The sequence below is a fragment of the Vigna unguiculata genome, chromosome 3, assembly GCF_037176805.1.
Source record: "Vigna unguiculata cultivar grain cowpea cultivar isolate G323 ecotype 2 chromosome 3, ASM3717680v1, whole genome shotgun sequence".
NCBI lineage: Eukaryota > Viridiplantae > Streptophyta > Magnoliopsida > Fabales > Fabaceae > Vigna > Vigna unguiculata.
The window spans coordinates 58,628,086-58,642,806 of NC_140794.1; the positions used below are offsets into that span (position 1 = coordinate 58,628,086).

At 28.8% G+C, this 14,721-nt stretch overlaps 1 pseudogene; it reads left to right on the forward strand.

The window, feature by feature from the left end:
- Positions 1-3,730: 3,730 nt before the first annotated feature.
- Positions 3,731-6,130, forward strand: LOC114175985 (putative arabinosyltransferase ARAD1; annotated as a pseudogene).
- Positions 6,131-14,721: the final 8,591 nt, after the last annotated feature.

Below are 14,721 nucleotides of genomic sequence, written 5' to 3' on the forward strand. Positions count from 1 at the left end.
CGGTTAACATATTTTTTTAAAATGTTTATTTTAAGTTAAAATTTAATAAATATTTTAGTTAACATAACTATGTTTTAAATATTTACTTAAATTAATATAAAATAAAATAGACTTTATTACGTTAAATTTTAATTTAATAAAAACTTAAATAAAATTTATTAAATATTCTAATTAATATAATTTAAAAATCTTATATAATTCTTTTAAAAATATACTTCAAACTTAAATATACGGAAAATTTACTTTTAAATTTAAATATATGAAAATTTTTAAAATATATAATTATTTTTTAAAAATTTATTTTAACTAATATAAATTAAAATGTATTTTATTATATAAATTTTTAATTTAATAAAAATTTGAATAAAATTAATTAAATATTTTAAATAATGTAATTAAAATTTTTAATATAATTTAATATATGTTCATTATATTTGGAAATTCGAATAACATGATTTTTTAAAATATTTTCTTTAAGTTAAAATTTAGTAGATATTTTAGTAAACAAAATTATCTTTAAAATATTTATTCAAATTAATATTAAATAAAATATATTTTATTTTTTTTTAATTTTAAATCTATTAAAATTTAAATAAAATTTATTCAATATTTTAATTAATATAATTTCAAATTTTCATATGATTTAATATATGTTAATTTATATAATTTAATATATGTTGATTGAATTTCTAAATCCGGTTAACATATTTTGTTTTAAAATAAACTATTAAACTAAAATTAAGAAATAATTTATTTTATATTAAATTTTTAAGATATTTATTTTAAATAAGAAAAAGTATAATATATTTTATCTTTTAAAATTTAAATTTAAAAAAAAAAAACCAAAATTTGTTAAATATTTTAATTAATATAATTAGATTTTAAAAACAGGTTAACATATTTTCTTAAAAATATTTTTGAATCGGAATTTTTAATTGATTTAAAAAAATGTTTCAAATTTTAAAATTTAGTAATTTATGTTTCAGATGTCAAAATTTGAAAAATTGATTAATCAGACTTGAAATTTTGATACATACAATAAATAATGATTTAAGATACGAAGATCAATACATATAACATAACGGTAATAATAATTACTCAAGAATATATTTGGTATCACAATAAAATTTGAGGGTGCAAAAGAAAAGTTGGAGACACAGGAAGAAACTCCGAATAGATAGACCAAAAGAAACCGAGCAGAAAAAAAAGAAAATCTCTCATTGTAACTCTTGGAGGCCCAATTTTTTTTTTTTTTTCTTTTTCCAATGTGAGTTACGATAACATAAGATTATTGAGTATACTTTTTATTATAAATTAAAATACATATTTTATAGTAAAATATTATTACTTTTTCAAGTAATCATTTTTAATTTTTCTTTTCTTGTCTCATTCCGTTCACCAGTTATGTTTTCACAAATTATCCACTTAATTGATAAAGAAAATCTTTTTAATTATATCAAAACACTAGAAAAAAATATCTCATTAACAATAAATTTTGTAAAAATTATTAATTATTAAAATAATCATTATTATGAATAAAACATTAAAATTGATTTCTAAATTTTGGTTTTTAAAAAATTTAGAAACCAAGATTTTAACTATCAAAAGAAATTAGTCACTAGACATTAGTCTCAAAATATTTTACTATCAAGAGAATTTGTTTCTAACTTAATTTCTAATTAATTAGTAACAATTTTAGTGACCAATTATAATTTTTTATTCATAATAGTGACTATTTTAATAACTAGTAATTTTTTATTTTATAAATTAGTATTTAAATTGATCATTGCAGTGACTAACAACTTTCGGTCATTAAAATTGGTTGTTAGTTTTCTGTTTAGAAATATTTTAATATAATTTAAAAAATAAATAATTAAAATAAAAAATATATTGTTACTTAAGTTTTCATGAACTTTTAATTTGAAGGGTTAATGTTATTTATGGTTAAATACTATATTTTTTTTATTACAATTTACTCTTGTGTCTCCCTTTACTAGGTATGAATCCCACTTATGTGCATGGGAAAAGACACAACAGAGATAACAAAAAAAACACTAGAGTTTTCTTCAAAAGTGTTCCTATTTTCTTCTCTATATTATCTTTTAAAACAATTGTGTTCATAAGGTTCGGAGATCCTTCTCTGCACTCGATTGATCTGATGGGTTGTTGTATCTTGGAAGAGGAACGCATATGATTTTTGATAGAGAACTGATTAATATTTATTAATTTATATATATGTCTTAGTACTATTATTGCTGTAATAATAATTATTATATTATTTAATTTATTATTATTATTATTATTTGAGTAATAATTTTTATAACATTTTCTTGTAGTGAAATGTGTTTTTTTTTCTTTTATCCTTATTGTTATTGTTCTTGTATGGAACCGAATTGCCACAAGAGTCTTTAATCCTTTGCGTCTTTTCTTCGCATAGCTCTGCTTAAACTGCTACTTAGCCATGCTTCTGGAGGGTGGGTACCTGCAGATACTTTGTCGCTCAAGTTAATAATACTTTAAGTTAAGGTTTGTGTAAAGAATGAATACAAAGATAACCCCTCATTACCTGCAGATACTTTGTCGCTCAAGTTAATAATACTTTAAGTTAAGGTTTGTGTAAAGAATGAATACAAAGATAACCCCTCATTACCTTCTTTGGTCACTGAACCTCCTATTATATTACCTAATTCTAACTTTGACTTTATTACCTTTATAATTGTTTTTATTCTTTCATAAATACGAATAAACCTCATGAGTACCTATCGTAACTGCCACTACACTTACTTTGGCCCCTCATTTGCCAATATTCTTAAATGCACTCTTACACTCTTATCCCGTATGGGATGTAGGTATGTATGCTTGAGGGATGTACATTTGAATGCCTGATACTTTCTCATAACTTAGGCTGGGATGTAAGTCTATATGTATGAGAGATGTATATTTATATGCTTAATGGATGTACATTTATATACCTGGACCCATATGTACTTACCCATGACTAAGGTCGAGATGTATGCATCTATACCTGAGTCCATACACACTTACCCGCCAATGTGTTTTTGTCTTGGTTGAGCCAAGATATTCTCGGTTCCCGCTGAGTTATTGTTTACCATCTTAAATGTCTATATCTTATAATCTCTGTTGTCTTTACTTTTGTTACTCATTTATTTTTAGTCTTTTTTTTTCGAACAATAATAGTTATAGTTTAATTAATAATGTTAATTTGAAATATAATTTACATAGTAGAAAATGACAGAGATATATGTGATTCTTTTTCATTGCCTTATTTCAAATTCTATAATTCGGCACCTGAGAACATTTCAATTCAAGGAAAGCTAAAATTTGTGCACACTGATATTCTAACCTAAAACTTTTCCCTAGGACTTTACAATACATGTCGAAACTCTTGTTTCATCATATATGTTGCTCTTATGAAGACTATTTTAATATATAATAATATACCATTAAATAATAATAATAATATAAAATTGTGTTCATATATTTATCAATCTCAAAAGGGAAGTCAGAGAGAGGAAGTGAACGATCTAGAAAAGATAATAATAAGAAAGAAAAAAATTAAGTTTAGAAAGCAATAAAAGTAATACAAAATTAAGGATAATTAGAAGGTTATTTAAGAAAATTATTTCTAAATTAGGGAGGTATATTTATTGAATATAGGTGTAATATATAAATAAATGTTAGAGCAGTGTTTGGATTGATGCTTCAGAATTTGAATGAAAGGTAACCATGAATGTGATTGGTGAATTTTCATCACAACAAACTTGCTTCAACCAAAAACCTTGAGGTTTCTCTTGTCCAAACCTGTGAAGGTGATCAGGTACTCTTTGTTGCCCAACTGAACCCTTGCACACATTACAATTCCAATTCTCTTTCCATTTTTACCATAATCTTCTTATGCCCTTTCCTAATTCTGTGAGACTTCATCAGTGCATGCAAAATTGCAAATGATAGTTATAACACACTGATTAGTATGCTTTAGTCTTTAGTGAGGAAAATCTGCTACCACATTACTCTGTTGCCATCTTGTTTTATTTGCTGATTTTCCTAAGACTTTCCGTTCCTCTGACCCTGTTCTTCAACAATGTCAGACAGGAACATTGTTCCCCCAAGATTCTTTATGTTTTGTGTCGTGGTTATTGCTACGTTACTTTTGGTTCTATATTCCTCTTTCCTCCTCCACCTCAGCGACCATTCATTCATTCCCAGATCAGTCTTGGAGCTTGTTTTTGTCAACAACACATCACATGATTTCAAACCCAGTTTCAAGAGGGAACAAATTACACCCCCTCCCTTAAATTCTCAAGGTTCAAAAGTTCAGCCACAAAGGTGTCAACTTTCTAATTCAAGCCAGAAATCAAATTCTCCAACACAGATGGGGAAGATGGCGTGTGACACAACCCTTGCTCTCTTAAGGGTGTTTATGTATGACTTACCTCCAGAGTTTCACTTTGGGTTATTGAATTGGAAGGAAACCGCGAACCAAACATGGCCTGATGTGAATAATCCAAAACTTGTCCCTCCATATCCAGGTGGGCTTAATTTACAGCATAGTGTGGAGTACTGGCTCACTCTTGATCTTTTGTCATCAAACATTGCGAAAGTTTTTAGGCCTTGTAGTGCTATTAGAGTGCAGAATGCAAGTCAAGCCAATGTGGTTTTTGTGCCCTTTTTCTCATCTTTGAGTTACAATCAACATTCCAAAATCCATGGAAAGGAAAAAGTTAGTATCAACAAAATGCTGCAAGAGAGATTGGTACAGTTTCTAATGGGGAGGGAAGAATGGAAACGTTCTGGAGGGAGGGATCACGTGATTGTGGCCCACCATCCTAACAGTATGGTTCATGCAAGAAGAAAGTTGGGTTCTTCCATACTCGTGCTTGCAGATTTTGGTAGATACCCTTCTAAAATAGCAAATATTCAGAAGGATATAATAGCTCCATACAGGCATCTAGTAAACACTACACCGAGAGCTGAGTCAGCTTCATATGAGGAACGTTCTACACTTCTATATTTCCAGGGAACAATATATAGGAAAGCTGTGAGTTTCTCTTACTCTAATATTATCTATTTAATGCATGATTAATGCTTTAATGTAAAAAAAAAAAGTTTTAGTATTGAGTTGTATAGATTTTTGTTGGATGGCAGTTTATGCTTAATTTGGTAATTGATCCATTGTGTGATGCAAAGGACAGCTTATAAGCTGATTTGAAAATGGCTATGCACTTTGGTCCATTAGTTTATTGTTTTTTCATTAAAATGCATAGAAACATTCACATTCACATTAACTGATACTACTGAGTTGAATAAAATCCAGTGATACTAATGTGAATTAGTTAATCAGTCGCATTCAAATAGAAATTCCAGGCACAGGTAGGATCAAGAGGCTGCTTGTGTTAAAACTCATCTGCTACGTTAAGCTTTTTCTTAGAATCGTAGCAGCGAGTAATGATGTGATTTATACTACCTTTCATCGTATTATAAATATTCTTGTAACTGATATAAATCTACCAGATGAGTGTTTATTCATTGTAATGCATTTGATTATCATGGTGAAACTCTTTAGGGAGGAGCTGTTCGTCATGAACTATATTACCTCCTCAAAGATGAGAAAGATGTGCATTTTACGTTTGGAAGCACAAGAAGAAATGGGATTCAGCAAGCAAGCCAGGGCATGGCCTTATCCAAATTTTGCCTAAACATTGCTGGAGATACCCCCTCCTCTAATCGCCTCTTTGACGCCATTGTGAGCCACTGTGTACCTGTGATCATTAGTGACAAAATTGAGCTACCATTTGAAGATGTTTTGGATTACTCAGAATTTAGCTTATTTATCCGTGCCTCAGATGCTGTGAGGAAAGGCTACCTGCTGAATCTTCTTCGTTCAATCAAGCAGGAGAAATGGACCAAGATGTGGGAACGGTTAAAGAATATCACACAACACTTCGAATATCAATATCCAAGCCAGCCTAGAGATGCAGTGAATATGATTTGGGAGGAAGTTGCACATAAGATACCTTCCCTACAGTTGAATTTGCATAGGAAAAATAGATACCAAAGATCTTAGCTTCCTGTCATGACCTCTGAATGCCAATCAAGAACCTATGAATAGGAGACTCAAGCACTTAGTTTTACTTATTTGCAACTAACATGCTTAGCTCCCTCCTTCCCTTGTCACAAATTTTCACGGAATCATTTTTTATCTTCTTCATGATTGTTGTTTTTCTTTTAAATTTTATGGGATAACTGAAACGAGATAAGGTACCAAGCTCTTTCTTCCTTCAGATTTTGTAAAAAGACTCAGAAACAATGATCTAACTGTCAAGTATCACAGCAAAGAGGTAAGTCTTAATTTCATTCACTTACCACGTACTTTTTTTCCTGATGTGCAAAAAAGTTAAAGGGTACAATATAATTTTCAATTGGAACTTCATCTTAATTTTATTTATTTGATGCAAGTATGGAATATGCATAGGTCATATGCAGTAGCACCTGATTATGCAGGAAAGAAAGTCTCCAAATTAAGATAAATTCTCATGTACATTGCAAACAATCAACATAACAAATAAATGTTTTTATGTACATATCCGATGTTACTTATTTAATCTGTGTGCCACGTGCTCGTGTTTTGATTGATTGTGCATATAATGATGTCTCCTAAATAAGTGGAAGAAAAAAAGGATAAACATCAGTAGAATGTAAGAAAGCATATATATATTCTTCTTCCCAAGGGGGCAAGATAAAGATGCACTATATTCAGTATTTGAGGACTAACAAGATCATTAGCTATCCAGCTATTGGTCAATTCCTACGATTGCTCTACTCTATCAGAAACAAAGCTGGCTCAGAGATTTGTTCAGCATTTCAGCTGCGACTTTTCAGCTGTCATGTAGACAGACACAAGGTAGAACTGAGAACAAATACAAAAAGAAAACGTAGTAAACCAACCAACCTTTGTAGAAACGGTTAAGAACGCAAAGAAGATTGTTTTGTCTTTGCATTGGGAATTCTCTTGTCATTTCTCAACATAGCAAAGGACAGAGCTGAAGCAGGTCAACTTCTGTTGTGAATTGGGTCTGGTCCTTTTCTAACTGTCCTTTTGTTGGAGTGATAAGGATCAAAGGTGATGGAAGGAGCAGGTGCCAACTCCACCTTTGATTGCAAATCCTCCACAGCATAAACACCCTTCAAGACACGAAAACTTCTAACAAATGGCAAAAGTCCCTGGTCCCATCTGAGAGCAAGATCTTTGCTTCTCAAGCCAGAAACCTTAAATGGCTGAGAAGCTAAAATCCAAACACAAAGCAAAACAAAGAAGCCTCTGAAACTCAAAAGGCTCATGTTTGTTCGAGTCTAGGTAGTGTGGTATGGGAATGTGGGATAGAAGAAACTTGTATTAGAAGCAAAGAGGAGATAGCTAGGTAATGTTTTGGCACAGGAAGTCCTCTATTTGATGTTAGTGATTGAAGGAAGTAATGTTGTATGAGAGTTGGGAGAGTAAAAGCATAAAGCATGAGAAGGGTTGAAGGAAGTTTTAGATTGAGCCCAATGATAAGCATGGCAATAGAAGGTAATATATAAGGGTGTTTAAGAAGACACTGACAGGTTTTGAATGAAAGTTAAACGGACAATAGCCTTGGGAAGCCAAGAATCTTTTCCTTCAGTTTCCCAGCATTCCTATCATTTGCCATTCTCTTTTTTACCAACTAAGTCTCTTCAACACTCTACTTTACTAATCGGCCACATCACCTCCACCTGCTGATGTGTCCATGAAAACATTTCTTGTCCAATCATAAGTTTAACATTCTGGTTATATAATTTTTTATTATAAAATTTAAAATACAGAACCTTAAATTCTAAAAATAAAAAAAAATATATTTGAAAATATGTAGTAGAATATTAATTAGAGTCTGACTTTTATCAAATTTTTACTTAAGATATCCTTTGTATGATTAGCTTTGCAATAAAGATGTCATTGAAAGTTAAACAAGATTCTTTTTATAATTTAAGATTATATTAAGTGTTCGGCCTTGTCACAAACCAAAAAATTTTATATGTTTTATTTTCTAAATTTTGACATGTAAACAAAAAAATCAACATAATTAGGTTAAAAGAATTATGTCTATTCATTTTTAAAGTTTAAGGATCAAAATATATTCACGTTTCATATATTGACAAATTTTAATCTCACTATGTTCATTCATTTTTAAAATTTGAGAATCAAAATGTATCAAAGTTTTATACATTGACAAATTATAATTTAACGTCAAAGTTCACGGTTAAAAACATATTTAACCCCGTACAAAATAATAACTATATAATTATAAAATAAAAAATTTATTTTGTAATAATAGCTATTAATAAAAAGATTTAATTATTCCTTTGATCCTCATTTTTGTATGAAAATCTCAAATTGGTTCCCCAATTTTTAGTTATCTAAATTAGGTTTTGATAGGTATTCCGTGAAAAGATCACCTGAGACATATAACATCAATAGACATGAGGTTAACCCACACACAAGGGATTGATACCACCTTCAACCCAAAACCTTAAGACAAAGGGCTTATGGGTCTTCATCATGCTCAACTTTATTATTTTTTACTTAATGTGGAACTTAGACTCACATGAATTCCCAACAGGTCTATATTGATATTTTTATTAAAATTGATTTTTTTGTTAAATATTTCTAGAATTACTTTTAAACTAGCTCTATTTAAAAGTATTTTTAACAAAATTAAATTTATTTAAATTTATATTTTATATTGAACTTTATTTAAATTTTGTTTTAAAATTTTACATTTATTTGTATTGATGTTTAATTACATTATACTTTAATATAGTTTTTTATTTGAATTTATAATACACTGACACATGATTTCATCTCTACGACATCACATTCTCAATGTTATATACAACCATTTGATAACATGTTTTTAAAGTTAACGTGGTCATTAAAAAAAGATAATTATTTGTAGGTGGAGAAAAATGATACTGAGTAATACTTATAGGACTAAAAGTATATTTAAACTACTTTAGCTTAGCTTGTGTTTGTTTCTAGGAGTGGATTTAAGTAAATTTGAAAAGAAAAAGAGGTGAAAGTTTGATTGTTTGGATTAAGGGAAAGATTGTGAGATTTGAAAAAAAAAATGAGACCATGAATGACAAAAATACTCGTATTCATGGGTATCTGCAACGAATAGATGGTATTCGCGGGTATTTATTATCCATGGGTGGTGGATAGTGGGTATTCTAATACTCGTTATAAACGGGTCGAGTGCAAGTATCACACTATCCGTACCTGCGAATATTCGTTACTCGCAAAAAATTAAAATTAACATTAATTTTTATTTTATTAAGTTAAATTTAACTAAAATTAAAATTTAATTTATATTTTATTTCATATGTTTTTGGTAATTTCTTAAAAATTTTATTTTAAAAATTTTAATTTTTTTTTTTAAATATTCGCGGGTATCCACATGTACCCGCGAGTTTTACAAAATTCATGGGTATTTCTTAAACGGATACCCCCATAGGTAGCAGGACAGGTTGCATGTGAATTTTTTTGATGTGGATAGCCACTATCTGTACTCGACCCGACCTGTTGTCAATTTAAAAGTTTATGAAAATCAATGGGTAATGTGATAGATATAATAGATTAAAAATAACAATTTAATTGATAAAAATATAATATTATCAGTTTACCTTTACATATAAAAGTAATTTCAGTTAAATTATAAATAATGTAAATTATACTATAATGAAATATGAGTGATTATTTAAACTGAAAGAAATCAATAATGATAAAAATACATTAAATTAAAATATAATATAATTTTTAGAATTTAAGATGAAATAAAATTTGGGGATTAGTTTAAATAAAATTAAGTAATAATTTCACATTATAAAATTATTTTAAATTGGGAGGTGGTTGTTTAAAATTAATATAAATTCAACCGGGTAGTTTTGTTATAAACATTTTTATTTAGATGAGAATAGTTTAAATAAAACTGTCCACATTGAGAATTGATAACAACATCTTTTGTGTGATGTTCAAATAACACTCCAAGCACATACTAGATTTACAAATTTATAATATTTTAACAAAAATTGTATTAACAAATTTAACCTAAACATAAATGTAACTTTTAACTAATTAAAAATTTATTAATCTATAATTAGTAGAGCACTAGCAAGTTACAGTTTCAATACTTTAAATTAAAATATAATTAATTAAATTTGTTATAAAAGTGAAAAGTAAAAAAGTAAAAAAAAAAAAAGACTAAATGATAATTGTATGGAGAGTGAATTGATTTTTCGTTTAAATATCGTCACTGCAAAGAAGATTACTTTCTCCCCCACGAACACGATAGGCACATACTATATAGGAAATTTATAGAAACAAAGACACTTAATGATTTTTTTTTTTCATTTATTCAAATGACCTTAAATTAGGAATCACCTAAATTGAAGAAATTATTTGTATTTGGTTTGTTTGTTATGTTAAGAGAGGTGAAGCGAATTAGAAGATGACATGAGCACTAGAAATAGCAGGTAGAAGAAGTTGAGTGAGTGATCTAGAATGGTAATGCAACGTAGACAAGAAAGGCATTAAAAGTAGAGCATTTTGGGAGAAGGTGAGGAATACCAACCATTCCAAATAAACATAACCAATAACTGTCTTTTTGTGTTCCCACCACTATCTTTAGAATTCCAAGCTCTTCTCTCCATGCACAAATATATTGCAGCCCAATGGAATATTCCTTTATGCTTTTTTTCTCACCAAAACTCTCCATTCATAGGGAGTTTAAACAAAACCTTTGTTAACTTCCAAATATCACCGATCATCACCCTCGTTTTTTCTTTTTATATATTACAAATTTATGCTTCCAATAAACAGGATAATTCACATGTTTCACCACCCTAAGAGGAAAAAGGAATCAGTGAGGGAAGAATAGGATCTTGTTCTAAGAACATGGTCAATTACTTAGATCCTCTTGTTGACCCACCACTTTAGAGCAATGTATTAAAGTAAAAGAAGTAACTGACCATTGTTTAAGGAAAAGAGAAAAAGAAATAAATGAGTTTTTGCTTTACAAAATAATCCTTCACCGTCGTCAGTAACAGCTTTTCAGTTCCATCATCACTGCTAATATAATTGCTATACACCTTATAACCATGCATATGCTTCTCTATGTTTCATCTTTTCATGGGTTCATTATACTGTAGTTTATCTTAACCCTGTGCTGAAGAGAATAGACTGTAATCACCACTTCTATTTTAAGAAACCATTTTGAAAACCAGACATGGAGCTTCTATATATCGCCTGAAACTTGTATGAAAAAATGCTTCTGTCGAGTCTTGGCTACAATGCAACAGACACGTGGTCCCTAAGGACTCAATGCAGTGACCCAAAATAAGTAAATAACCAGAAATGAAAGCACAAAGTAGGCAAAAGCAAACTGAAATTGGTAAGGAAAAACATCTTATTAATGTTGTATAAATCTGTCAATAGTGGTCCCTGTCCCCATGGTTGTCTCCTATTACTACAACATTGACTACAATGCTTGATCAACAAAAGGATAAAGATCTTTCGCAGTGCTCCATTTGTACTAATTCTTAGATATATATCTTAAATGTTAAGGAATTGGTAAATACTCGAAAGCTAAACTGCTACACATAAAAGAAGATAGACCTTCTTCTGGGGCAGATGGTCTTAAAGTATGACAGAGGAATAGAGTAGAAGTGCAACCTAGGGAAACAGACATTAGAACATGAAAAACTAACAGAAACAGTGATGCAGAAGAAAACAAAAAAATTAGACAGATGCTACTGCTACGAAGATATTTTGAAGTTAGAAGCACCATCGACTACCTAGTTTTCCTCGTTATGAAGTCTTGAGAACTTTGCTATAGTGGCAGATTTAAATAATTTTCTTAAAAGATGGAAAATGGAAAGTGTCAGAGTATTACTTAATTTCCCTTAGCTGCTTTGAGACCAGAGGATGTCCGCAGTAGACAAAAGACATTGATACTTAATGGTAACGGGAGGAGTGTAAAATAATACTCGCATTTTGCATAGCAATATCGAAGTAGATTACGCACTTCCAACCAAGTTTGACATGATTGTTGTGTAATAGCTATAAACAAACTTAGTATAGAAGCTTCTACCACGAACTGTAAACAACAATGGAGAATGCGCAAACAACACTTAAACTCAAATTACATGAAAGACTTCACAAACAAAACAGATGAAAGATAACGGAAGAAAGAATTACACAAAGAAATAACATGAAAGTGATAATAAACTTCAATCTGTCTCCAATACAAAGTGAATAGAAATTACAACTCAAATTTTTCATTTCAGGCAACTCTTGCTCAACTCTTCGGATTTTTAGTATTGTTATTATTATAATTGAATTACAATTCTCAGTTAAAAATAATTCATTTTACATGTTTATTTTTATTCGACATAACGTTGACAATCCAATTATTCTAAGTTTCACATTGAATATCATATAAATAAAAAAGTTTTATAAATTCATTATTTAAAGATTTTTCGGGTGTGTTTGTTGTACCTTCTATCTTTTGTTAAGATTTAAGTTAGAGATGATGTTTATATGTGTTAAATTCATGTATCCTTAGGTAAATTCTCTTAAAAAGACTTAGCACGTAACTAATTTCCATTAAACACCTGTGAACTTGATAACAATAAAATGATATTTTGCTAAAAACTTGAATCTTTTGTTATTTGTCTCATTATTGTTGTATCTCTTATGTTCTGTTAAGGTTTTGGGTTAAAAGTGATGATGATCTTTTATGTGTGTTAGATTTATGTCTCTTTAACTTATCTCCTAGGTGAATTCCCTCGAAAGGATCCATCACATGACTATTTTAACTAACTTCCATGAAACACTTATGAATTTGGTACTAATAAAATGATATTTCGTTGGAAACTTGAATTCTCTCTTGTCTTATTGTTATGATATCTCCTATGTTTTGTTAAGGTTTTGGGTTAGAGATGGTGTTAATCACTTATGTGTGTTGGATCCATGTCTCCTTCTTGTATCTCTTAGGTGAATTCCCTCAAAAAGACTCATCATGTAACTATTGTAACTAACTTCCATTAAACACTTGTGAATTTGATAGTAGTAAAATGATATTTTTTTAAAAACTTAATCCTCTCTTATTTCATTGCCTTCTTGTCTCATATATATATATATATATATATATATATATATATATATATATAGTATGACTAGCAATATATGTATAGATATGTATTTTAATACAAGCGAGGAAAGTCATTATAATCAATTCCTTCTCTCTAATTAATTATTTACACTATGTTCACTTGAGGGTATCTACTTTTTAGAGGGGTGAGGATAAATGATTTGGTAATTGAAGTGTTCATTTGTAGGGATTTAAGGGAGAGGGAAAAGAAGGAATTGAAGGATTCCATTATTTTCCCATCATCTCTCATATGCAAAGATTTGGAGATGATTTGTATAAGATAACTCTAATGTCCTCCATTATTTATTTATTTCATTTTCTTAATTCAAATTAATTCACACACATGTTTTCTTAATTTATATAAATTAATGACACAAATCATCACTAATAATGTTACATAATTATGATAATAATAATGTAAAAATATGACTTTTAAAATTAGGCTTATAACAATAATTAATACCCAAAATTCTACACTATTTATAAAAAAAATCTCAACATGTTAATATGTTGTATTTTATTATATTTTTATTAAAATAATTTTTTTTCCAATTTATTTATTAAATATTTTTATAAAATAAATCTAACTCATATAAATATAATTTTAGATTACTTCTAATATCACGGACAATTTGATAATCTTGTTTTTCTTTCAATTAAACTTAATTTTTTAATCTATCACATTAATTAAATCACTCACCAACTTTTGCTTGTAACTTGAGTAACTTTCACCTTAAAATTACTCACTTCCATCTCGGATCCTTTAAGTGAACAACACAAACTTCACCCTCAAATTTACTCAAATTCATTATCTTTCTCTCTCAAATTAATCTTCATAAATAAATACACCCTTAGTCAACAATCTCACCTTGAATTTTGATTGACAAGTATTTGAAATACTATCTTTACGTTTAAAAATCCTATTGCAACATATCAACTTAGAATCCACGTGTCTACAAACTAGATTTTATATTGTTAAGATAAAATAAAGATAAATTGACTTCTTCTCCATATTCGAATCCAATTTTCTCCTTAATTGTAAGTGTAGAGAATATATTAGAAGATACATACTCTAATTCATCACCGACAATTACTAAGTATATGAAATAAACTTGATACATCCATACCTTTTAGGACTCTAATTGTTCTCCTCATTCTAACTTTAGCAATATTCATCACCTTGATTTCCCAACGTTTTCACCCACAAAAATCCATCAATAATTACAAAATACTAATTGCACGTTTTTCAAACATAACATGAATTAAAACTATCTCATAACCTTAAGTTTGATAGAAAAAATGTTTAAAATAATACGATTGATGTTTGAATATATTAAAAAATATGTTATTAAAATGAAATTTATTCAGATAATACGAGACAAATATTTTTTATTTATGTTGTTGATTAAATATTTTGACGAGAAACATTGGTTATTTATTATTCGAACTAAATTTGGGTGAAACCAGTAAAAGA